Source organism: Rhipicephalus sanguineus, chromosome 10 (genome assembly GCF_013339695.2).
Source record: "Rhipicephalus sanguineus isolate Rsan-2018 chromosome 10, BIME_Rsan_1.4, whole genome shotgun sequence".
Classification (NCBI taxonomy): Eukaryota; Metazoa; Arthropoda; class Arachnida; order Ixodida; family Ixodidae; genus Rhipicephalus; species Rhipicephalus sanguineus.
This window is the reverse complement of record NC_051185.1, coordinates 93930057-93955716: the sequence shown is the minus strand read 5'-3', so window position 1 is coordinate 93955716 and position 25660 is coordinate 93930057.

Below are 25660 nucleotides of genomic sequence, written 5' to 3'. Positions count from 1 at the left end.
TTCCCCATTAACCAAATCTTAGTTTTCTCCATATTCCCGACCGCTCCAGACGCGTGGCAAAACTGCTTAGCCTTTTTGAATACTACTTTTGTGAGCAAAAAAATACGCTATGTCATAATTTTAGCATTAGAACATTTAAGCTTAAACAATATTAAAACACCACCATTCGTTCAAACACGCTAACCATGCAAATACTATAGGTAGCGGGAGAACTGCCCCTATGGGAATTAGAGGGTGGTTGTACTGCACGAGATATGTCACCACGCAACTATCCCTCGACCTTGGTAAAGTGTTTTGCGTACTTTTGCAGTTCTTAATACATCTGATGACATCAGCTTTATGAGGTGTTCATTCTTGCCTCGATAAACTATCAAGATGCCTTTCCTACGTTGAAGAATTGCAGGAATGGAATTGAGCTGCTCGGCCATTCCCAGTGCCCGAATGGGCTAAATTTTTTCATTCCGACCAATTGAAAGGAATGGAATTGCGGCAATTTCAAATTCCCGGAATGGAATGGAGGCGCCCATTCCGTGCTTCCCACCCACTGCAAAGTACCCAACCACAATACGTCATCATCATCAGCCACAACACAAAGTGCTCATATTGCCTTACAGATGTGTAGCGGCTACCAAGATTCTCCGGAGAATGACGAAAAATTGTGATCATTTATGGCGTAGTGGGTACCTTGCATGTGTACTTGTATTAGTTGCCCAAGAGACTGTACAATGGGCTCTACAAAATCCGCTCTTCCAGCTGACTGTGCTGCGTATTCCGCGCCGGCCTAGCTATCGTTCTATCAAAACAACGGTCTCGCACATCAGAGAGTACACTCAATGACGTGCTGCTTCTGAGATCGTGCTCACTCCCTTGAAACAAAGCATTGAGCCCACTAAAAAATCTCGCTTGTCTTTTGAGAAAATAAATACTATGACTTTGAAATTAATACTGGTTTGTGCTAGTTGGTAGGAATTCGTTGTACAGTTACTTCCACTCCTCTTAAGAACGTGTTTTACCCTTGTCCCACTTTCTTAAGAGGAGGGCAAGTAACTACATCACAAATCTATTGCTTTTTATGATTACATTTACTTCGAATTTTCGCACACAAAAAAAAACCGTCACGAACCGTTACGGAACGTTTTTTTTTCGATCCGGAACAAAAACGGAACGGAACTTTTTGCGGAGGAACGAAACTAAAGCCGATGCGAAAAACATTTCGTTCCCACACCCTGGAATGACGCGACGAAAATGGAAGAAATGGCTTATTGTCTCTACACTCATAGACCAACACACTTCGTTAACTGCTAAACGCATCCGTATGCCCAGATATCTGAGGCTGTTGATTCCCGGTGTTTTATGGGTGATAAAGAGCGTACGAAGGCACTTTGTAAAAGCATCTGGTAGATGAGGCACATCATTATAAAATCTATTTGTATCCAGGAAAACAAGGCAAACGTCAACGTACCAGTACACATCCTTGGCATTTGAACTGATAAGTTGGCTTCCCAACTTTCTGTTTACGCGGGCAAGATACAGACCGCTAAAAATGGCCGCAATGCATGAACCAATGCAAGTTCCTTATTTTTGAAGAAAAATATTTCCGTCACATTGAGAAAATATGGCGCGGAAATTGAACGAAAGAAGCTCACGAAACCCTTGCAGCGATATGCAGAGGGTATTTTGACAATTTCAATTCATCGTGAACGCCCATGCATTATTGAACGCACGAAAGCAGCTAATTATGGGTTAAGGGATAATACAGATCTTTCACGTCGATAGAGAAAGCACGCAAGTTATTGAAAGACTCAGTGTGACGATAACTGATGAGGTGCTAAGAATTCTTCGTCAAAAACAGATAATCCATGCTCAGTAACTTCAACTTGTCTTGAATGTAAAGGCCAACAGACTTTTACCATGTACCTGATTCTGACACGATGACACGCAACGGCCATTCTGACTTATGGGTCTTCACTTAAAAGAACAGTTAAAAAACAATGCTCTTTTACTGCGGATATCACGACCGAGCTTGCTGTAGTTTAGCTTTTGACATAATCTTTTGCTTCGCTCTTAACTTTCTTCAGTGAAACGTCATTTTTACTTAAGAATGCACATCCAATTGCTGCACTGGCAACCGCAGGTGGCCAAAATTTCCGGAATGCTCCACTGCGGCATCTCTCATAATCATATCATGATCATCATTCATCGACCCTTAAAGGCCCTTTTCAGGGATATATTTTTGGTTTTGTTTGCTTTATTCGAGCCAAATTGAACAAGATTGCCTTGGGGGACACGACTAAAGGCTAAGTAAATGCCTGACTTGGTCGTGCCACACTGGCAGCAAAGCAGAAACATACCGTAAGTACAGTACGCAGAAAATTACAACATCACGTGTTATCTTACACGGGTACCATAGTGGAACAGAACTACCAGAAGTATGACTAAAAGCATAGAAATATAAACAGAGTCCTTATTCGAGTGGTGGCAAATACAAAGAAATGCATGTTTTCTATCAAATAAATTAACAAGAGACTTCTTGACTAGGGCTTCGAGTTGCTCTACAAGACAAATTACAGTATAACAGGCAAAGGGACAATAATGAACAAGGTGTAACGAATACAAAACCTCAATGAATACAAATTTTAAAAATCAAGAAAAGCATCGCTTTGTTCAACTAGAAACACTTTTGTTATTTTTTTAAATGCTCTAGCTGAAGTTCCATCTTCCAGTAAATGTAGTATAGTTGGGTGTTGGTTTAATATGTCTGGAATTTGTGAAGCTAATCGTTTGTCATTGTAGTCCGTTCGTGATCTATATTTGTATATTAAGCTCTTTCTCAGCTCGTATGGTGTTTGTTTCACATAATATGTGTCCAAGAATAGTGATGTATTTAGTCTATACTGGTGTAATATCTCTAGACACAGCTTATGTCTGTATAACAGTTTTATAAGCAATACTTTGTACATTTTAAAACCTGGTCGAGCGCTTTCGTAAAGGGAAGTGTCAGATATTTCACGTATAGCACGCTTTTCTAATATCAACAGAGAATTAAGGTTTGTGGCAGTCGTTGTTAGCCACACCAAGAAGCAGTATGTTAGTCGTGAATGTACTAGAGCATAGTAAATTTGTAGCTTGACATTTGTTAGGACGTAGTATCTCAGTCTATTTGAAATGCCGATTCTCCTGGAAAGATCCTTTTTATTGCGTCAATGTGTGGAGACCAAGAAAGTTGTTCTTGGAATAGAACTTCTAGAAATTTTATTGTTTTTGTGCGCTGAATCTCGGTGCTCTGGAAGTAAATTGGAGTGCATGGTATATGAGTTACTCCTTTAGGCTTGAAAAACGTGTACTTTGTTTGAGCGATATTCAGTTGAAGTTTATTTGCATTTAACCATAAATTTAGCTTTTCCATCCAAACGTTAGCTTCTTTATATAGCTCACATACGTTTGAACCTGCGAAAAATACATTTGTGTCATCAGCGCACAATATTATTTTCTTGTGTCGCTCGATATTTACGATATCAACAATGAACAGCAGGAATAGGACAGGTCCCAGAATCGATCCCTGGGGGACACCATACTTAATGTGTTCAACTTGAGAGTGTGTATTATTTACAATGGTATATTGTTTTCTAGACGAAAGATAACTTTGTATTAGTTGAGCTGTGGTACCCCAAATGCCGTAATACGGAAGTTTTCGTAAAAGAAGATCGTGTTGTATGCTGTCGAATGCCTTTCTAAAATCCAGAAATATTCCTAGTGTATAGATTTTGTTTTCAATGTTGTCTAGAATGTATTCTTTGATGCTGAATAGAGCAGACTCAGCAGATTTCTTTTTGCAAAATCCATACTGGTCTTTTGCTATGATATTGTTTGCGTTTAGAAAGCCCGTAATCCACTTATATATTAGTCGTTCAGCCATTTCCGCGACCACAGAGAGTACAGATATAGGTCTGTAATTGTTACGCTCATCAAATGACCCGCCTTTATGGATGGCAGTTACTTTCGCAAGTTTCATTTGAACGGAAAAACACCTGAAGATAGCATCAAATTATAAATATGCGTTAGTGGTGTAGCAACAACGTGACTTATAGCTTTTAAAGGCTTTGGCTTAATGTCATCTGGGCCGCAAGCACAGTTATCCTTCAATGACGAGATTAGCTTTACCACTTCGTGTTGATCAGTAGGAAACAGGAATACACTAGGCGGGTGATTTGACGCTACGTACTTCTCGCAATACGTTTCCGTGCGGTCTGTTGTAAACTCAGCAACTGTTAAAAAGTGTTTATTGAAAGTGTCAGCAATTTCTAATTTACTCATGCCCGCTTTTTCAAATTTTATTCGTCTTGTAGCGAAGCATTGGAAGTCTGTAACGGGTCGCCCTCTCGAGCGCTTTCTAGTGGGTCGTCCCCTTCGGCTCTTCTTTGACAGCACGCTCCTCGCGCTCAGAGTCTGCGCTCTGTCTTCGCCGCACTGTCGCCGTTGTGCATCACTAGTGACGTCAATAAACGCCTTTATAATTTGGTGGAGAGTGCTGCGCCGTCCAACCAGCTTCGGTCCCCATTCGATGCCCCTGGCGCTTCGATCCCGTACCGTGCCCTCCACATGTCTCAAGACGCCGCCCAGCAAACGCTTCCCCCTGTACCGACATGGTGTTCGTGCATCTGCCCTTATCGACACTGGAGCCGCCGTATCCGTTACGCACGCAAACCTTAGCCAAATACTGCGAAAAGTGACGACGCCACTTTCCAAGGCTCTCCCTCCGTACAGCCAGCGCCCTACGTATTCACCCTACAGCGGTGTGCACAGCCCGCGTCATGATTAAGGATGCTTTCTATGTACGCCGTCGAATTGATCATAATTCCTGCATGCTCTCACGACGTCATCCTCGGATGGGATTTTCTCTCCCGCCACGGCGCCGTCATTCATTGCGCACCAGCCGAAATAGATCTGTCACCATTCTCTAATTTGACGCCGGAAGACAGTCCATCGGCTGCGAGCGAGGTACTCGTCAAAGACGACATCAAAGTGCCTGAAAACTCGTAAACGGCGGTGTCAGTCTACTGCGCCAATCTATCCGACACAGTTGCACTCCTCTCGCCATATGACCGTGTTTGCACGAGGAAAGGCTTGCTGGTTCCTTTCGCGACCGTTCAAGTCACTCAGGGAAGCACCTCTATTTTCGTAATCAACCCCTCACCGTACAGTGTTACGTTGGTGCGAGGAGAATGTCTCGGCAGCGTGGAACCCCTCGAAGACGCACAAGTTATGGACGAACCCGATGACACGCACGGCCGCAGTTCCAGTACGCTCAGTGATGTTTTGACGTCTGGTTCATCACCCGCTGACGTGTTTGGTTCCTCCATAGCTGACAACCTTACGTAGGTCCAGCGTTCCCAGCTTCTGCACCTGTTTGAAGAATTTCGCTCTTCTTTCGAGTCGCTCAAACTTCTCTCGGCCGCACGTCGGCCGTTACGCACGGCATCGACACTGGCGCCCACCTGCCACTGTGGCAACGTCAATATCGCGTATCTCCCACAGAACGCCGTGTAATCACCGAGCAAATCGACGACATGCTTCGACGCGATGTTATTCGACCCTCTAACAGCCCCTGGGCGTCTCCTGTCGTTCTTGTTGCAAATAAGGACGGTTCTGTACGGTTCTTTGTGGACTACAGACGACTCAACAAGATCACTCGTAAGGACGTGTATCCACTGCCGCGAATAGACGACGCGATTGACAGCCTGCAAGGCGCCGAATTTTTTTCATCTCTCAATTTACGCTCAGGGTAATGGCAAGTACCTATGGCTGATGACGCTCGACCGAAGACCGCCTTTGTCACGCCCGATGGCCTGTACGAATTCAACGTCATGCCGTTTGGGCTGTGTAATGCGCCCGCCACCTTTCAGCGCATGATGGATACCGTTCTGCGCAACCTGAAATTGCACACGTGATTGTGCTACCCCGACGACGTCGTTGTTTTTGCTCCGGACTTCTCCACCCATCTTCAACGCCTGCGGCATGTTTTGACGCGTTTGAGCGACGCCGGTCTGCAACTGAATCTAAAGAAGGGCCGATTTGCAGCACGGCAGCTGACAATCCTCGGCTAGGTCGTGTCCAAGGACGGCATTCTCCCCGATCCAGCCAAACTTCGAGCCGTGACCGAGTTTCCCAAACCTACGTCCGTCAAAGAACTGCGCAGTTTCGTAGGACTGTGATCCTACTTTCGGCGCTTCATTCGAAATTTTGCGACTATCATATCGCCACTGACGAAGCTACTCGGAAGTAACGGGCCCCTCCATTCATGGTCGTCAGAGTGCGACGACGCTTTCGAAAAGCTCCGTTTGTTGACGTCGCCTCCCATACTACGCCACTACGACCCTACGGCTCCTACAGAGGTACACACAGACGCATGCGGTGTTGGCCTTGGCGCTGTCTTTGCGCAGCGCAAACCAGAGTTCCCTGAATATGTCGTGCCATATGCAAGTCGTACGCATACTAAAGCCGAGACCAATTACACCGTCACCGAAAAGGAATGCCTGGCGATCATATGGGCCCTTACGAAATTCCAATCTTATTTGCATGGTCGCCCATTTGATGTCATCACCAACCATCGTGCACTATGCTGGTTGTCGTCATTGAAGTATCCCTCAGGCCGCCTCGGCCGCTGGGCACTTCGCCTACAGGACTACGATATCCGCGTGCTGTACCACAACGGACGCAAGCATGCTGACGCCGACGCACTCCCGCGCTCCCCCTTGCCTGAAGACAATACCCATAGGTCAGTGTCTCACAATGCCGTTTCTTCTGTCGACATTCACACCATCACTACTGAACAGCGCAAGGATCACTGGATTGCCTCATTGATAGACTTGCTGACTGATCCATCGGCAACACCATCCACTCGCGCGTTGCGTCGTCAAGCCCACCATTTTGCCGTTCGCGACGACCTCCTCCACCGACGCAATTACGGTGACGGCCGCCAGTGGCTACTCGTAATACCGCGCAGTCTGCGTTCTGACATATACGAGTCGTTCCACTATGATCCGCAGTGTGCGCACTCTGGGGTATCGAAAACCTACCACCGCATTCGCCAACAGTACTTTTGGCGAGGGATGTACCGCTACGTGCTGAAGTTTGTTCGCTCCTGCATCGATTGTCAGCGCCGCAAAACTTCAACGCAGCTGTCGCCGACACGTCTGCAACCTCTACCTTGCCCTGACCGGCCGTTTGGGCGCGTTAACATAGACCTGTATGGCCCACTTGCTCTAACGTCGGCTGGTAACCGCTGGGCCATCGTCGCTATTGACCAGCTTAGGCGATACGCCGAAACTGCCGCCCTCCCAGCGGCTACAGCGCGCGATGTTGCCTCCTTCCTGCTGCACCGATTCATGCTGCGCCACGGTCCACCCCGGGAGCTGCTCAGTGGTCGAGGTCGTGTCTTCTTGTCGGAAGTCGTCGAAGCCATTCTCAAAGAGTGCAACATTGTTCACCAGAAAACTACTGCTTGCCACCCGCAGACGAATGGCCTAACCGAATGCTTTAACCGCACGCTCGGCGACATGCTCTCGATGTACGTCGCCGCCGATCGCAGCAATTGGGATGACATTCTGCCCTTCGTCACCTACGCCTATAATACCGCCCCTCAGAGCACTACTGGTTTCTCACCATTTTTCTTATTGTACGGCAGGCACCCGTCGCACACAATCGACACAATCATTCCATACAAGCGAGATCCGTCCGTGTGTGCGCCTGTTTCTGCCACAGCCAGACTTGCTGAGGAGTGTCGGGAGCTTGCCAAGACATTTACTACGCATGACCAAGAGCGACAGAAGAGCATTCGCGGTGACACCACCACTTCTGCACCCACGTTCCTCCTTGGAGCGCTCGTATGGCTCTCGGTCCCTACCACTGCATCTGGCCTCTCTTCCAAACTGCTGCCCAAGTACGACGGCCCCTATCGTGCGTCGAACGCACATCGCCGGTCAATTACCTGATCGAACCCATTGAACCATCTTCGGACATGCGCCGTCGAGGGCGCGACATTGTCAACGTGGAGCGCCTGAAGCTCTACCATGACCCGCTCATAGTGACAAGCATTTAGGTCGCCAGGCGGCTCCCTTTTCATACCCGGGGTAGTTGTAGCGAAGCGTTGGAAGTCTGTAACGGGTCGCCCTCTCGAGCGCTTTCTAGTGGGTCGTACCCTTCGGCTCTTCTCTGACAGCACGCTCCTCGCGCTCAGAGTCCGCGCTCTGTCTTGACTGTCGCCGTTGCGCTTCGTCGACTAGTGCCGTCAATAAACGCCTTTATAGTCTGGACACCTCCTCGTTGTTAATGAGCTGATTTATTGTGTCCCACAGCAGGCGCTCGTCTTTTGATTGAGTGGTAAATTTACTAATGTAGTATTCCGTGTTGGCTATCTTCAAATCTTTGTTCAGTGTATTACGAAATTTTTTGTAATTACGTAAATTGTTTTCATCTCTGGAAGAGAGGAAAACTTGAAAAAGGTTGTTTTTGACTTTAATTCTGTTGTATAGTTCCACTGTCACCCATAGTTATTTGTATTTTCTGTGTTTCTTCCAGGGCTTTAGAGGGAAGCACTCGTCATATAAAGATGTCAAGTGTTTTAAAAACTGTTGTATGATTTATTAGGATCTCTTTCTTCCATAACCGGACTCCAGTCAATTCTAGAGATAAGGTTCTCAAAAAGTTGAATGTTGCGGCTAGAGTAGCTCCTAAAGAGCATTTCATCCTTACTTTCGATTACACGATTGCCTGGTAGGAAGCAGTATGTTGGAAAATGGTCGCTAATGTCGGCAGTAATGGCACCGGCTTTGACGTCAGTAGTACCGAAACTTGTAATACACAGGTCTAACGTTGTTTCCGATGTGGCGGTTATTCTTTTTGAAGTGCTAATTACATTCATACAACCATATGCTTCAATTAGTTCATTTAGGCGTACGTAGCTGGGGTTATCTAGTGACACATGATGTTAAAATCATCTAGTAAGACAGTTTGTAAGCGAGAATCTAGAGATCTCTCCAGTAATTTCTCAATGAAATTCAAAAACCTTTCTATTGAACCAGAAGGAGGACGATAAATAGCAGAAAATAACAGATTCGAACATTCTAACTTTATACACTCATAGCTACACCTACGGCCTTAAACTCAGCAACAATTCTATATGGGAGGTTTGTACGGACATACACACAAACACCACCACCACGCTTTCGTAATCGCAATGCAGAAATGCACTCATAACCGTCAATCAAAATACAATCATCATCTGATGAGAGCCATGTTTCAGTAAAGCAAATTATATCAAATGGATAATTAGTTTCCGACAACAACATGCTTATTTCATCAACACTCTTTCTTAAACTTCTGGCATTTAAATGAAAAACTGAAAGCGCAGAGCCGCTTCTCAAGGTTGGAAGATCGCGTAGGAATTCGGATGGTGAGTACGACATTTTGGGACTGGATCACCCAAGAAGTGCACAACTGATACCACTCTTCATGATAAACGTGTTATGTCCTCGCTTCCTCGAATGACCACTGCTCTTTCGCCATTTGTTCGCCTCAATAGCACCTTACCGTTGGCACACCATACGAATGGAAAACCCGATTTCCTGGACCATTCTTTAGTCATAGTGACGGTATTACATAAAGGGGGGACAAAAGCATCAATAACAGCACGGTCATTCTTATGCAATGCTAGAAACAAAAAAAAGAACAAAATGTTTGCAAAATACAGAACACATGATTTCAATTTCAAAAGCGAAGCAAATACAGTGCAATAGGTAGAACAAGTGGTATAAATGCCGTTACAAAAAGAATAGTACATGAAATACCACTGTAATGATGGCAGATTACGGTGATCGTGGTTTTGGGACTTTAAACCGCAGATATTACTATTATTATTAGCTGCACTGGCCTTCACTGTTAAATTCTCATGCGCAAGAACCACAAACCCGCCTTCATTGCCTGCAGGAAGGACTGCTAGGCTATTATCCCGAAGAAAATTTTTAACATTTGGAGCTTTGCCCGCGATACCGCATCAACGCCTGCCGGAAACACCTTCAAACATCACTGCCTTCAGCACATATTGAAACATCTCTGACTAATGTTAACAATGCTGAAGCAAAAAAACTAGGTTTATTGCAAGTTTGGGTCCCTTCTCCAGGGTGTTGATCGAACCTTTCACCAATCCCACATATTTATTTTTATTTCATTTTATTTAATATATACTGCGGACACGAGGTCCATGCAGGGTGGGTAGAACACATTATGTCAACAGAAGTAAAAAATCTTGTAAGTTGAACGATACAATTTTGAGCACACATACAAAAAAAATTCACCGCCATATCCACGAAATGAATGATGTTAGAGGAGCTTGCTCGGAGATGATCGGATAACCCGCGAATGCTCCGTGCACATTCCTCTACCATCATATATAGACGTGACCACGTTGTTATACATACATTACATTCACAATGTTTTTTTTTAATTTACGGTTGGATGCACTATATACATTTTGATGAAGTATATATACATTTGGATGAACTATACACATTATATATACACAAGAGATGTTGTTTTATCAAGGTCAAGAAGGGCGTCCCTCGTTGAGTCCGGGGACTGGTTTCCCTTTAAAGATGATTGCTTTATGATGATTACATATACACAAGAGACGTTCTTTTACAAAGTACAAGAAGGGCGTCCCTCGATGAGCTTGGGGACTCGTTTCCCTTTAAAGATGAGTGCTTTATGATCAGTAAAGTATGTTGCCAAGGGGTCATCGATGATGGGACGCAATGGAAAGTTCGAGAAGTGCCCGTGATGGTGGTGGGACGTTTGCAGTCGTACGATACGCATCGGAGAGCGTAACGTGACATCATGTGTTGGCTGGTTATTGGCAAGGCGAGATCTTCCCGAGCTGCCGCTGCATTGCGAGCGGTGCGGCCAGCGAGCAGTCACCTAACTAGCGCTTGCGCCGAGCATGGTGTGTGCCGCCTTGAGCGGCGGCGCCATCTAGTGAGCATTCTTGAAATCACCGGAGAGAGCGCAGCTGCGCCGAGCGTGGTGTGTGCCGCCGCGCCAACGGTCACAGAGGTGAGGACAAGGCGCGAGCATAAGAAGCTTGGCGAGCAAGCTCCTAAAACAACAGAAACAACAAAAGGAAAACACGTTTGTAAGGTGACTACTTGAACAATGCAAGTGTAAAAGTAAAATAGTAAAATAATACAGCGTTTATGGAGGTAAGTTGTTCCAATCGTTATTGGTGCGCGGAAAAAAAAGAGTATTTGAATAGGTTCGTTCGGTCAAAATAGGGGGTTAGAGCATTTGAGTGATGTTGGCGAGTAGGCCTCGTCATTAGTGGACTTAGATAAACTACCGGGTCAGGTGCGAGTTTGTTAGCAAGTAACTGTGAAAGAAAGTCGAGCTGCAATTTTTTTCGACGCGATTCAAGTGTCGGATTATCATTAGACTGCATTAGTTCAGTTGGTGAGTCGAATGTTGAAAACTTGTTATACACAAACCGGATAGCCTGTCTTTGAATTCTCTCGAGCTTTTTTATGTTGCACTGTGTGTAGGGGTCCCATGCAGTGCAGGCGTACTCGAGCTTCGGTCGAATTAAGTAGTTACAGGCGAGAAGTTTAACAGATCCTAGGGCATGTTTAAGTTTGTATTTAAGAAAACACAGTTTTCGGAAGGCAGAGGAAGATAGTTTTTTCACATGAAGGTTCCAGGAGAGGTTGTTGCAAATAGTGACACCTAAATATTTATAGTTAGTTACATCTTTAGGTGCAGAGACGCCCAGCATATATCAGTAATTTAGATGTTTTTTCTATCGGGAAATTGGTAGAAAACACTTTTTTCTACATTCAAGGTCATCTTCCATTGATTGCACCAATGGAAAAAGTGACTGAGGCTTTCATTTAGATCATCATGGTCACTAGCGCGGGTTATATCTTTAAACAATGCACAATCGTCGGCGAAAAGTCTGATTTGAACATTCGGCTTAACAACATCAACAATGCCATTGACGTACAAGAGGAACAACAAAGGGCCCAATACACTTCCCTGCGGTACCCCAGAAGTGACTGGCAAACAGGCCGAATGGTGCCCACCTATGTCCACGAACTGCTCACGATTGTTAGGTATTCAGCGATCCAAGAAACAAGTAGTTGAGGAAGACCATAGTTGTTTAGCTTAATATTAGTTTACAATGAGGTACCTTATCAAAAGCTTTACTAAAATTTAGAAAAATTTAATCAATTTGCCTATTACTCTCAATAGTAGTAGCCAACGTGTGAATGACAGTGACTAGTTGTGTAACTGTGGAATATCCCTTTCTGAAATCGTGTTGAGAGCTCTTTAGAATTTTTTTCTCTTCAAAAAACTGATTCAGGGCTGTTGCAATAATATGTTCAATTAGTTTACAGCAAGATGACGTTAGTGATATGGGACGACAGTTTTCTAAAAGGAGACGATCGCCTTTTTTAAAAATGGGCACCACTCGGGCTGTCTTCCAATCTTTCGGCAAACTCGAACACGACAAGGAAGCATGAAATATAATGACGAGGTACTTTGCAAGAGGTTCGGCATATCGGCGAAGAAAAACATTTGGAATATTGTCAGGCCCAGAGGAAGTTTTAGTTTTCAGATTAAGTAGCATTGAAAGCACTCCATGATGGCTAATAAAGTTTGCAAAATTTGTAACTGCAGCGCCGACAACTGGGCCTGCAGGATGGCCATCAGTTGCAGGAGAAAATACACTGTTGAAGTATGCGTTGAATTGTTCAGCAATGCCTCTTTGTTCGTAAATATTAATGCCGTTAGCACTAATCTGGGACACTGGTTTCTTCTTTTCGCTTAAGTAATTCCAAAATTTACTCGGGTCGGTTTTAATAAAACCTGGTAGTGTTGAACTGAAATAATGTTCTTTTGAGCGATGCAATGCAGTTGCAAGGCATTCGTTGACCTCTGCTATGACATGTGGTGATGCCCTTTACTTTTTTAATCTTTTCACTTTACGTTTCAAATGTATGATTTCTTGCGTTTTCAACGGCGTTTCCTTGTGTACGTTTTTTCGTTTGTTAGGGACAAACTTGCCAAGGCAATACCGACACATGCTCTTAAAGCGATCCCACAAAACACCAACGTCGCCACTATCAAAATCAGTAAGACAAGCCTCGATGTGATTAACAATTGATGCATCATCCGCATTTGAGTAATCTTTGTAGACATGCACATGTCTTTCTTTTCGCACTTTACGGCAAGAAATTGGCATAGAAATATTGACAAGTTTGTGATCGATAGCCCGTGTTCAATGTGTACATGGTAATCAAGAATGCACTGGGGAATCAATACTAAGGGACAAACAACGAAACGTTCCTTTCCTTCGACCGCGTTCACACCTTACGTGAGGCCTCCTTACAGCGAACTACCGACGGAGGAAGCAAGCGTACCCTGAAAGCTCCCTTCACCCGTCCTCGCGGGAGGAATGGTTGCCGCGCTCCTGCGTTCGAGTTTATCGAATATAAGCTTTGCTCACTAGCGTTTATTCTGTAAAAAAAGTTGGTCACCACATCACTTCTAAATTGAAGTGTTAATATACAGACGCGTGTCCGCTTTCTTCCAACTGCGATTACTAAATGTGAAAAGCCACCGTAGTCGAGCGCAAAGCGTGGTGCGTTCTAGCAACACTGAAACGCCCGCCTCTTTAAACGCTGTCAGTCTAAACGTGCTTCATCGGGCACGCACGCTCGCGTCTCCCCGCAGAGGTGGGGTGGGAGGGTTGCCTCGGAAACAAGCATCACGTGGGCTAGCTCATCACGTGGGCTAGCTGTGAGGTTAAGCGCTCGTTCAGAGCCAGGAGCGGACCTAAGGGCGCACGAAGCTAGCCCCAAAGCAACCTTAAGCTGAGGAAGCGCCAAGGAAGCCTTAAGCGAGGGCTCCTCAGTGAGGAAGCTTTCAGAGTGACATAAGGCGGCCTCACGAAAATGAAGGCTTCCTTACTGAGGAAAGGAACGTTTCGTTGTTTGGCCCTAAGTCTGAAACAGAACTGCAAGGGCCATGTACTCGAGTCGGCTGGTTAACGACCTGGTGATATCATGCTCTAACATTATGTCGAAGATAACATTCGTGTCATCTCCGGTGTCAAGCCGATCCCAGTTAATGCTAGGGAGATTGAAATCGCCAGCCAAGATTATTTTCTTGGATTTATGTTGGTGCTTGTGCACCTGTAGTTTGGCTAGAAATTCCGAAGCCGCATCAGCTGGCCTATATAAGGAATAAAGAATATACGTCTGGCGACAAAAAGAGAGCTTGATGCACAAGCATTCGAGTTCGGCAATGTCATCCAATAAGACGGATTTATAATAGGTACAACAACACCGCCACCCCTGGTTACGCGATCCCTGCGGAAAGCAGTATGGCAGGAGGAAACAAATCTTCGTGTGACGCTTTGAAAATAAATCTGTTGGAAGTTAGCGCCTATATTCGTCGGTATTACTTGTTTTTGTCCCGTGTATGCGCTCGAAACAGCAATGGAACAGCAACATGTCCAAACCTACGTGATTCCACTAATCATCACGCCAACATGGCAGAGGTTTTGGACGCGCTTTCGGGTTTCCGGTTTCCCAGTCGCCGATTCATTCCGTAATATTTGTCACACGTGTTACTCGTGCGCGTCGCCGTCCGTGCACAGGTGGACGCGGAGGCACTTCACGTTGACAGTCGGAACAACTTTGCTCATTGAAACTATCACCCTATTGAAAACCCCTCACACGCGTCTTCGGTGCGCGGATCTGTGGCGTGGAGGAGGCGAGCGTACGTTCGAAAACGCGCGTCGGCTCAGTCACGTGACCTAAAAAGAAGAACGACTAGCGAGCAAGAGTTCCCGGCGCCCACCGTTGGCTCTCTCCTAGCTCTCTCTTTTCTTTCACTCGCCTTCGCTGCGGCGCCAGCATAGGCGCTGCGACGTGCTCCCGACCGGGCTGCAGAAATTAGGCGCCTTTTCCTCTTCAAACCACTACCACCAGCAACAATTCATAAGGGAGTCGATCGGAGGATTTCATGCAAGACGGTCACATCGGTCGCGATGCCCCGTTCACCCGCTCAGGACGTAGTCGTGCTTCTCGCCGCCGACGCCCCGTGACGGTTGCCTCGTCAGCCATGCAGTGCGCATCTCATCGCAGGAGCCCTCGCCGCCTCGTCACCGACGTGCATCGTGCCTCTAGCTGATCGTGGTCCCGTCCCTGAACTCTTGTGACCGGCTCCCCCAGCTTTCCTGTCCTCTCCTCTCTTCGTCGCGCCTGTCGACCTTCTATCCCTTCCTTTTCTATTTCTTTCTACTTTTCTTTTATTCCCCCCTTACCCCCACCCCTATAAGGCACTGCGCCGTGTCGCCTATAGGCAGACAGAAATTAGGTGCCTTTTTCCTTTCCTCACGAACCACTACTACTACTTCATAATACGCGACCCGGGAGTGCAGCTCGCGCTCTTGGATCAAGTCCTGCGGGCGGCCAAGGCCAGTGGAACCCTGGACGTAGGACCCCAGGCATAGAGGACCTAAGATCCCCCTTTGCTTTGAATAAAGTTCCACTCGCTCTTTTTCTCGCTCTCATAGGGTCTTTGTTCGAGCTTGCGTCTGATCTTCCACACTGTCCGTCACGAAAAACGTCCACCATTAGCAAGTCTTCTGTCTTATTTGTAAGGCAGTTGTTAACCTTTTAGGCGTCGTCATTGGGCTAATTAGATACCTCAGGATTTAATATTCTAATTCCTATTTTATAGTTCAGTGCTTCATTCCATGATGTCTTCTCTTGACTTTCGAAAATGGTGTTGGTGTGAACCTTAGCCTCCTAATTTACAAACAAAAGATACGGAAACTTGTGCCACTATTGTCAGTAAAACGAGTGACCTTACTTGAGAACCTTGTAGAGTTGGCTCCATATGCAGTGTGCAAGGGCAATTCGTAACACACCCGCCGGCAAGGCGCTTTCCTTGAACGGCCACAAGCAGGAAGGCCGCTTCGCAGTTCAGTTCAGCTTAGCACACTAACCTAGTGCAGCTCGTAATACTTGGAATCATTTTACTCATTTGCGGTCATGGCGGCCGCACTTCTAATGCGGCGAAGTTGCAATGAACACATGTGTGCTTAGATATTGCATGCACGTTATAGACGCCTACTTAGTCAAATCTAATCCGGAGTCTACTACGATGACAAGCCTCATAATCATGCCGTGGTTTCGATTCATCTTGAACCACTGACCAATATTAAAAAGGCTGGACGGCGCATGCCCGCTCTGCGAGGTGGACGGTTGTGAAGCCGCCGGAAGGTCCCCTGTTTGTCCCCGAAGCTGGCGTCTTTTGTCCGTCTTAGTCGCGCAATTCAAATATTCTCGGGTGGCAGCTGTTGTTATGATCGCTTTTCTTTTTTTCCAACTCTGATGATCGCTTTTCTTTTTTTTCCAACGCATCACTTCAGACGCCGACGAACGCTACACGAAAGATGACAGACGCCGTGCCGACGCCGTCCAAATACGGCGGAGTGCTGCAACGTAAAAAATGCGTAAAAAGCAATACAATTTTGAGGTACTTACGCGTGAAATGTCTTCCCTGACGACTTTTCTGGTCAATGCGTACAGTTTCCTGCGAAGCACAACCCGTAACGATTCGAATAAAAGACTCTAGCGTTTGGATGGTTTGCGCTCTCTCCTAGTATAGCGCATTGTACGTTCAATTATCAACCATTTCAGGGGCGAAGCGCCTTAGGGTCTCGGCTTGTCGACGCCTCATCTCGTTGACACGGTAAATCAAGTTGTCAAACTATGGTCAAAACAAGTGTATAATTAGTCAGGACCGGTTCAGAATAAACTAAAACGATTTAAACGAATTTAAAATAGTGGATTTAGTGGAATAAATAGTGTAAAAGTCAGGTTTTAATCGCACTAATTAACAGGATTTCTTTAAAATTCTGTCTCAAAATTGGTTTCAAATGCCAAGTGTTCTGCTTGGCATTTCAACGCAAGAGAGGGCGCCACCATTTCAGTAAAGGCGCGATTGCTTCTCCCACCGGCACTTAACCGGCACCAAATCAGCGCGCGCCAGGTGGCGCGAGAGAGCAAACGGCGGGCGTTCGCTCCGGAAACGCCCTCTCTACGATGGACGCTGAACTGTAAGCTCGGAAGGAGCGAGAACGGACGCTCGCCCGAGAAAGACTGCGCCGACGCAGGGCCGATGAAGCTGAAACACCGGCGCACACTGCATGCTTCGCCCGTCCCCAGGTCTCACGTAAATGGAGCTGAAACATATGCCAAGCTTCATCGTTTGAAAAGTTTTTCGAACCTCTTACCGGCGTATTCAAGAACTAACCTATGCTTAATTTAATAACCGTATTTATCATTTCGTTTTCTTGCTTGTATCGGCGTTTCCATTCTTGGAGCGACCGTTTGAAGTGTTTCCGTCCATATATAGAATTGCAATTGCCTGTGCTTCCCATGCCTTCAATGCCAATTTTCCTTTAATTCGTTGGTGGTGTTCTGTCCACTGTAATGGCGTTGAGTCGAAGAAATCCGTGGATATCTCTCATGTAAAGCGTCGTTGTGAAACTGCAACATTCTCTTCGCTCATTCTAAATTCGGCGATGTTTATGTAGACGCAGTGTCGATGCCACGCGCTCCTCAGTACATTACGCATCGTGTGCTACAACATAATTCATGGGATTAGGTGTCTCCAGGTCAGGGTGTCGGAACGAAATGTGTTTCGTTTCGGTTTTACACCCGTGCCACACGGGCACAGAAAATGGCATTTACCTCCTAATGCCTTCAGATTTAATGCCATTCGCGTGATGCCACACGCACGAACGAAATGGCATTCGCCCAAATGCCATTCGTCACCTAATGCCATCGCCAGAACTTATTCGACTGAGAAATGCATACTCTCGACGGCACAGCTGACCAAGTGCGATACACCTAAATTATATGAAAGGAAATCCTATTCAGCTCAAAATAAAGTTCTCGCGTCTAATCACTTAAACAAGCGCTTCAAACGCTGTATTTTGGATGCGACAGGCGCCATTTTCTTTTTACGCTGTGGATCTGACTAGCGCTGGCTTAAGTTGCACGGTCGGCTGCAACGTCGTGAAACAAAGCAACGAATTAAAGCTTAGACCAGCGTAATATACTTATTTCTACATTTAATTATCCTCGGAGGTATATGAGGCTTTTAAACGCATGTTTATTTTTTTATTATTACTCAACAATTGCTCACTACAGAAGATGGTGCGATCGACATCATCAAGTCAAATGCCATTCGGTTTGCACGTGTAGCAGCTCCGCCGAAAAAAAAATGCCATTCAGGAACTGAATGCCTTTACTACCGAATGTCATTTTCTGTGCCCGTGTGGCGCGGGTATTAGTTTCGTTGCACCGCGAAAAGTACCGTTCCGTTTCTGTTCGGGAACAAAAAAAAGAATGTTCCGTAACGGTTCTTTTTATATACAAACATTTGAAGGTAAGGTAATCATAAAAAAACATTAGATTTGTCATTAGTTAATTGCCATCCTCTTAAAAAAGTGGGACAGGGTTAAAAGACGTTCTCGCCTCGTTCTTCACAGGAGCGGAAGTACCTGTATCACGAATCCCTACCAACTAGCACAAACCAGTACAACCTTCAATGTCATAGTACCTATTTATTTTCTCAAAAGTCAATTACGTTTTTAGGGGCGAAGCTCCTTATTCCGTGGGTCTGTCTATCCTCCGTTTGTTTGTAGCGTTGTAGTAGCCCCCTCTAGCTCGTGAGAAGCGCGCGTTCTGGTATGCAGTAGAAGAAGACGACGTTGACGAGTGAGACTCTCGTGCGTGTTCGCCTGGGTGGCATTCTTTCTTCTTTACTGCGCGCGTTCTGGTATGCAGTAGAAGAAGAAGACGACGTTTCAGAAGTAACGCGCCATGAGGCTCCCTCTTGGCACGCTTTCTCTTTAGCTCGGAGTCGCCAGATGAAAAACAAGGCTGCGGAACGGAGGGCACGGAAGGCGGCGGCAGCGCGCGCTCGCAGACAGAATCCTGAGGTGAGAGCCCGCGAGGCCGAAGCTGCACGTCGACGCCGCGAAGCAGATTCCGCCGTTCGAGCCCGCGAAGCCGAAGCTGCTCGACAAGCTGCACGGCTGCGGCGAGAAGACGCCGCCGTTCGAGCCCGCGAGGCTGAAGCTGCTCGACAAGCAGCAGGGCTGCGGTGAGAAGACCCCGCCGTTCGAGCCCCCGAGGCCGAAGCTGCACGGCTGCGGCGCGAATCGGATCTTCAAAACGTGAAGGACCGTGAAGCGAGGAGAAAGCGCGCGTACCGGCAGGCAGAGCCCGAGGCTGTGCGAGCACGTGAAATGGCTGCAAAACGCATCAGGCGGGCTCTGCCCGAAGGCGCCGACGCGCGCTTCCAGCGGGACTTCCTTGATAACAGTTTCGGCCATAGTTGCGGTGTGTGCAGCAGATTGTGGTTCTCAAACAATCTAGTCACACTATCTTCCATCAAGAATGACCACGCTCGCGCCGATGCCATCGCCGTGCTGCAGCGCGAGTTCGCTTCGCCCCACTCATCATCATTCACCACGTGGATATGCTGTGATTTATTTTAGTGGGCTCAATGCTTTTAAAGACGATAGTCTTTCTTGGGGAACTTAAACGGAGAAATTTTGGTCTGTCTTTCTGTCTGTCTGTCTTTCTGTTTGTCGGCACGTCCCTCGATTCAGCCACTCGGCCAAAGTTGAACCACTTGCACAAGGGCCAGCCATCGTGAACGGCTCACTAGGTTCATACTTGTGTACATGGTTGATCAAAAAGCAAACATTACGCATATCTGAGGCGCAACATCACTAGGTAAGCATTAGGTGGTGTGTTCCTTTAATAGAAAATACATAGATACGTAATTCTAGAGACCCTAGTTTCTTAAGCTGCGCTGAAAATGCGACTGCGCCGAAACTTGGCTTCATCTGTGCCCTCTGCGCGAGCTCATTGTTGTGTTTCGGTTTCAGTTCAGTATTGCACTGTTCGAGTGCCATGGGGCGCCGCTCTGGCATTCCTGCTTTACCCAGGCGACGTGAATATAAAAGAGTGTGTGGAGAGTACTCGTTGAGTGCGGACGTTTCTTCTGCTTCGGCGCTTCGCGCCAAACCGCGTGTTCGGGCTGGCTGGCGTCCCCGCCGGTCGCGTTGGTCACCGCCGGTCTTGCCTGCTGCTGCGCCGGGACTACCAGCCCGCCACACAGCATTCACGTTGCCCGACGTATTGCCAGATGGCGTTCATATCTCACGCAGCGCCTCTTCTATCGTCTTTAGACGACATTTGCAGCGAAGCACGCAGATACGCGGCCATTTTTTTGTCAAGGGAGTGAGCACGATCTTAGACGCAGCACGTCATTGAGTGTACTCTCCGATGTGCGAGACTGCTGTTCTGATACAAAAAAATCGCGAGGCCTGGGCGGAACACGCAGCACAGTCTGCAACAGATACCGTTCTAGACTCTCTTGGGGCAACTAAAAGAAGTACCCATGCAAAGTACCCACCGCGCTATAAATTATCGTAATGTTTTTGATGTAGCGGAGCACCCACTATGCCATTTCTCGTCATTCTTCAGAGAATCGTGGCACCCGCTGCACATGTGTAAGGTATTATGTGTACTTTGTGCTGTGGCTGATGACGATGAAGAATTATAGCTGAGCCCTTTGTAACGGGTTGGAAGAATTCGACGACCGACTGTTTTCGCTATTCGCACTGTGTGACGCCAGGTTGTTATTTTACGCTTCTGCCATGCTATATTACATATGTTAACACGATTCGTTCCCCGAGGTGGCACCTATACAGAGTATTTTTGCGAGGGTGTTCCAAGCACCAGTGTGGTATTGTGGTGAAATACTCGACTGCCTCGCAGAGGGCACGTGGTAAACTCCCATCCGATCCTAGAAATTAGTTTTTGATTTCATTTTTAACACGAAAGTGTTTTATGCCGGGGTCCACCACGGCTTCACTGACGTATTTCCGTCACGGATATGACGTTGTAAAATATATACTAAGAGATGGCAAAGGAAAAAAAACTAGAAGAGAAAGTTCCGTTGCCGGGAGCGAACCTACGACCCTTCGCTCCGCATCGCGCGGCGTTAAACCACACGGGCACAGAGCGCACGTTCTTAAGCTTACTAACCGCAACCTATTTATATACACCATTTACCGTTCGCGGTATTCAGACCTCGGTGGCGTCAGAGTGTTTTTGTTATCACTACCGAGATGGCGCGAAGAGCGTGCAAGGCGCGCTTTAAAGGTCGACGTCCCATGCGTCGCGATGCGAGCGCGCTTCTACAGGGGGTTTGTCTCGTGTGCACGCGCTTACATCATGATGGGGGCGGCTCGTAACGTCTTGTCCTTTCACCGCAAGTTTCCGTTGACGATTCAGAAAGAACGAAGATCACTTTGCTCGCTGCAGCGGCCGCATTTCCGAAAAGAGCGCGCTGCTAACACGCAATGAAGTAACAATTCTGACAGTTGTTAGTTCGGGCTCGTCCTGTATATGTTGTTTTCGTGCGTCCTTTCTGCTTCAGAGCGCGCTGCAAGTTTCCAGCTGCATGCCGTTATTCGCGTGACATTACAATTTGTTGCTATAGCATTCATTCATTCGCCCCTGTGGCGAAACAATGCACAATAAACGCTCAACTACCCCTGTGAAGACATGTTTCACTTTCGTGTTATACCGATTCCTATGAAAGGGGGATCAGTCATGTTTTTTCTTATCTCACGCGATAGCGTTTCCGGACACCGGCGGCGGCGGAAACTGTGGCCCCAAACTTGGCTGTTGTGATCTCAAGCAGCTTTCGCTGTAACAAACTTCAGCGCCCACAATGTCCTCTCCACGCTGGCCTGCGTGAAAAGCGCGCAAAAGTCCACTTGCGTTAATATAAAAATCTCTTGTGCCCACTGTTTTCGATTTTCGCATAATTTCAACATTTCTTTGCTTTGGAATACCTGCCTGAGGTACTTGCTTAGTTTCTACAGCGCGACTGGACGCGGACGGAGAAGGAACACGCAAACACACACACAGCGCTGACTTTCAACTGGAATGTTTATTTTTCATATGCACGTGACGCTTATATAGACACACGCGAGCAGGTGCACACAAAACAAGAAACAAAAGCAGGACCCAAACGCGCATGTTCTGCCGCAATCACAACCAGTTGCCACCAACCTAGAGTGACGGATCCAGATATCTCTTTTCCTTATCTGTTAGTGACAAGGATGACATGCTGACACATGTATCATTCATTTTATCTATTTCATACGCTTCAATAATTTCTCTTGTCAATCGATCTCTTGCCCTGTTGAGAATACTAGTTTTGTCAAAAATTGGAAAACAGCCACATCTTTGGCAGTGAATGGCAAGGTGTCCGGAAATAACTTTCGGAAATTCTCCGTCCGCGTCCAGTCGCGCTGTAGAAACTAAGCATGAACAACCAACTAGCCCGCCAACGCACTTTAGCCTGAGGTACGCACTATTAATACTGTACCCTGAGATATGCATAAGTGCTCACGCTGCATGACATCAGTTGCTCCGGATTGCCAAGTTTTCTCGTGAAACGAAAAACAATGAAAAGAATTTCGGTTTCACTCCGGAACGAAATAATAGATAAAGTTCCGGTTACGTTTTTCTTCCGGTGAAAAATGTCGTTTTTCTTTTCCTTTTTGGTATTTGTTCCGTTCCGACACACTGCTCCAGGTGTTGAAAGTTTTAGCGTAAACAATACGAAAGCCACACTTTTCTGTAATCTCGTAAACTTCGTCTGAGAAAAAAAGCGTTCGACGAACTTCTCGAGTATTGTCAACGACACGTTTTGTGCCAGCTCGCATCAACGCTTCATTTAGTCTTGACACTTTTCGCGAACATTCACTTTATTCAAGGAAACGCTAATGGCACGGCGTTATGAAGTGCTTTCCTTCTGTAATTCAGCTAAACATTTTTTTTTCTAGCAAAGTCAGCGAATCGTGCTGCAAAGCCTACGTCACCTGCAGAAATCATTCGGAGTAGGGGAGGGGGTGGTTAGCACAATCTACTGAGAAGAAAAGGAATGCTTAGAAGATGGCTCTCACCTTCATCTGCATGAGGCGCCTGATCGACCCCCGTATTCACAAACGCTCCTTGACCCGACCCTTAACTCGAAACGCTCCTCGACTGGAGAAAATCTCGAGCGTTTTAGTTGAGATAGTCAAGGTAGCGCGGGAGCTACGTTGAATCATTCCTTGAGTGAAATTTTTCGTCAGCGTGGCGTCAATGCGGAGCGTGTGTCGCTTCGTCGGCATTTTCCGAAGAATCAAGCTGCCACCGCCATACCGCCGCAGCATTTCTTTCGACAGTGAAGGTGCCCATTTACTACGGAGCTGTCTTCGAGCGGTTCGGCAACGGCTCAGTTATACTGTGGCGTTGAGATAGACGGCAATGATGTCAAGAGGACCACTCACTTGTGCCGTGATGCGTCGTATTCTGTTGATGAGCCAGTGGATTACATGCTTTTGGATAGTCGCCGTGCGAATGCTACAAGTCTTCCTACGGACGCCAGTGCTTTCACGTGTATCCTATGAAAATCGTACGCCGTTCAAGCCTGGTGCGAAAAACTTTACGCACAAGCGGTAGACAAACGTAATATCAGACTTTCCCCCAAACCATGGGTAAATTATTGGAGCTAGCTTCATGCATGCGTATCGGACTGTTCATGCGCCGGCATTCATCGTACTCCTGAGGGGCTTTCACTCAGGCAAACCTTCGCAACCCTAACCGAAATACGACAAAGCATACCTCCGCAAGTCGTTCTTCTGTATCAATGAGAAGGTACGTTCTCCTATTTTTTCTTCACATTTTCCTTCTTCTTGATAAGATCACAATTCTGGACTGTTGAGTTAAACAAAAAGCAATGTGACTGGTAACGACGGGTGTGCAGTTGGTGGTATTGAACGTTATAGTACTACATGGTTCGTAGCTTCGAGATACAATATTTATGCAGCTCACAGTATAGCCAAGCCCAGCAATAGGAAATATAACCAGGAGGTCATGTAGTATGAAACGGGAATGTACGCAGATATGCACGAAATGTCGTACCAAACACAAATAGATATAATAGTAATACAGCAGAGGAGCATTTTTATATCAGATTGTTTTATTTTCAAGCATTCTAATAACACTGCTTCTATTAAAGCAACGACGGCAATTTGTAAAAAAAGGAACACAGTATAATTAGTGGACATTCATGCCATTCGATAAAAAAATCGATGGGCGTTAGTCACATGTCTGTTCAGCTGCGCAAGTGCCTGGCCCAAGTATGTATGAAAATGGTCAAATCTCATTAACTCAACAACATACATGTCTGCTCTCTAACGCAAAAAAATATTAATTAATGTGTGACTAGAAGTAAAGAAAAATGCAGCTTTGATGTGCCATTGTGTTTTTCATTATTTATTGCCTCTTTATTTTGTGCAAGGACCAGGCTGCCGACAGAAGAACACAGATCAACACTCTTTCCAAACGCGCAGCATTTGCATGGAATTGCAGCGTTTGCACCGCAATATACAAATGGAGCGAAGCTGCAGTTAATCTGTCTAGCTGCACTGCATTAGTCACGCTAGTGTGGCTACCGCCTGTTTCTTCTTTATGATGTCCTACAAGCTCAGACATCACCTTGACAGTATGTAGGCTGCATATGCTTGATTGAGAAACACCTTGCAGCTTACACACTTGTATTTGTCACCTATGTTGTTCTTCATCAAGCACATACAATAAATTTTCATTTAACCTTTCCAATTCATTTCTGCTCAGTCGAAGTGTCAATACCTGAATTTAGCGTTATCCTTGTCCTTTCGTGTTCACACAGGATGGCAAAAAACAGCATCTGCTCCGATTCTAGAGGAAAGCAGGAAAGCTCAGCGCTCTGTATCCTCTCTTCTATCCCCTCCTGTCACTTGCGCTGTTAAGCACTCTTTATCATGTTGTACCAACACGCCCAATCCTACTGTCTCTAGAAAAAACTATGGGCGCACGGAAAACACAGACGACAAAAAGACACACCTATGCACACACGTAAGCGCCTAAGTGTGTGCATATGTGTGTCTTTTTGTCGTCCGTGTTTTCCGTGCACTCATAGTTTTTTCAAGATGGAATACCAACCTGCCCAAACCGCCGCCACTACTGTCTCTAAAGCAGTCCTACAAAAATCAAACATGTTCTGTATAATGCATCACCATACCTAGTACATTAAATTGAGGTGGCACGGTTCCAACAGGCAGGCATGCTAATTTTACAGCAATTGCCCATATTAACACGAAATTGTTTTATGCCGTGGTCCAGCAATACTTTCATGAAGTATTTCCGTCACGGAACTACGTCAGCAAAATGAACGCCATCAGATGGCAAAGAAAAAAAAAGCTATTAGAAAACGTTCCGCGGTGGAAATCGAACTCCTGACCTCCCTGTCTTTGATGATGCCTGGCGGGCTTTTAGCCCACTGAGCTGCCGCCCAACACATTACGGAGGCGACATGAACACGCCTTTTATCTTTCAGACTTGCCTCTCGCAGTGCTCTCGGATGGATGGATGCTATGAGCGCCCCTTTTATTACGGGGCGGTGACTTCTG